Source organism: Solanum pennellii, chromosome 9 (genome assembly GCF_001406875.1).
Source record: "Solanum pennellii chromosome 9, SPENNV200".
Lineage (NCBI taxonomy): Eukaryota > Viridiplantae > Streptophyta > Magnoliopsida > Solanales > Solanaceae > Solanum > Solanum pennellii.
The window spans coordinates 71,148,229-71,150,381 of NC_028645.1; the positions used below are offsets into that span (position 1 = coordinate 71,148,229).

General features: G+C 28.3%; 1 non-coding gene across 1 annotated transcript; it reads left to right on the forward strand.

The window, feature by feature from the left end:
- Positions 1–465: 465 nt before the first annotated feature.
- TRNAV-AAC lies at positions 466–539 on the forward strand. Its single transcript has one exon. It is a non-coding gene; the product is annotated as a tRNA-Val (tRNA).
- Positions 540–2,153: the final 1,614 nt, after the last annotated feature.

Below are 2,153 nucleotides of genomic sequence, written 5' to 3' on the forward strand. Positions count from 1 at the left end.
GTAGGACAGAAACTTATTAGGTAGTCGAGCGTTGTGATCAGATTTTCCTTGTTACTATTTTTACTCTTATTATCTTATTCTTTGATTTAATTATTTGTTACATGATGTTTCATTTGTTTTGATTATCGTTATTATTTGTTGTTGCTACATGATTTTTCTCTATTATTTTTTATATGTCAACTGACTAATTTACTAGTGCATTTCTTTTTCATATATAGAAAATTTTGTTATGCTTTACTTGAGCAAGAGCTCTATCGGATTTACAATATAGAAATAAGATTCATATATATTTTATTATTTTCAGACTTCACTTATGAATATGAACTAATCGAGCGAACTATAACTTTCGAGAAAATTTGTGCTTATATTCCTAGAGAGTTCGACCAACAAAATATGAGGGAAAAAATGTTGCCAAACACATTGTAAACGTATTTTAATATGTAATTTCGAGTTTATTGGCAAGTTGGTGTCGTGGTGTAGTTGGTTATCACGTCAGTCTAACACACTGAAGGTCTCCGGTTCGAGTCCGGGCGACGCCATTAGGAGATGAATTTTGATTTTTTCGAAAAAATGTTGGGGAACTAGTTAATCTGATCGTAAATATTTTACATATCTTTTAAATAATTTAAATTGTCAATTATCGTGACTTATTAGAGAGTGTGCATTATTAGGATTAAATGAAAAAATCAACTTGAACAGAATGCTAATTTGGATTGACTTTTTGGTTTGGTTTTGGATTAATAATTTAAGTTGTTTAGTTTTTTGGTTTGGTTTGGGGAAAAAATCAAAAAAATTGAATCACATATATTTCAAATTGCAAATATAACTTTGATTATGTTTTTTACTATTGACATAACTGAACCCGAAAATTCAAATCAAAAAGAGAAAAAAAAAACAAGCCAAATTTATTTGGCTCGGATTAGGTTACACTTCTTCAAAATCAAACCCGAAAAATCCAAGTTGAATAGTACAAAACCAAACTGAATGTCACTACAACAAAAATGATCATTAGCGGTAATTTTAAGAAAACATGTATTTTTAGTGGCAATTGTCACTCTTTCTATATGTCCCTAAAGCCTTTAGCGACATTGGTTCTAATGACATTTAACTAATGTCGGTAATGGCTTTAGCACACTTTATTAATGTCAATATTTAATGCCGCTAAAAGTCGTTTTTGTTGTAGTGTGCACACCTCTATGACTTATAGTACTTTTTATGTAGTTTGCAAATATTTAAATTTCAATTAAAAAATTAAAAATTCATCCATAAATTTTTTATCAAACTTAAATTATTTGACTCTAAAAAAATAAATGTGTTAAATTAATTTAAAATATGTAAAGTAATTAATAATTCATATAGTTAATAGAGAAGAAGATAGAAATGCTAAATTTTAACCAAAGGGAATGAGTCAGTAGTCCATGTGCCAGAAACAAAGAGTTGATGGTAGCTAGCTAGCTAGTTTATTTATGAATATAAAAGTTAAGTCAAACTATAGTTTATAATGATATATATGATCCATCATTATTAAGAGAATGAAAGCAATGTGCATTTGGAATAAAAATTAGTAAGGGAATAATAATAATTATGATATGAGTGAGATGTATGAAATATGTCAAATCTTTAGTTCCATGTAGAAGGCCTATTAATCTTTTGCTTAAATGCTATTAATCATTGGCAAGTTGGTTAACAATCACACTTGGACTATTCCTTTTCTTACCTACAAATTAATACAAATACAATTAGTTCTTCATATCTTAACAAGTTTGATTTGTCATCAATTCAAGGAACCACTTACCATTACAAGATGATCACAAAGAAATGGAATTAGTGATTGCACATGACTCCTAAAGAAAAAATTGAGGTTTAAAGGGAACTAATTATGAGATTCATTTGATTTTTTTTTCACAAAGTCATGTTACATTAAATAGGATTTAAGTTGTATTATATTGAATGAAAGTTTTACATTATTAATTTTGATGCTTACTCTTACTTGTCCATTATTTCAAAGTAGACAATTAAATATGGAGAAAGAGAGTATATTATGGGGTCAATACTCATCAGACACTAAAAATTTGTTGAAAGGGTAATTTCCCCATGCAATAATTTGACCAATTTTACCCTAGCTCGATTCTACTACATTTGGGGTGTTGGTG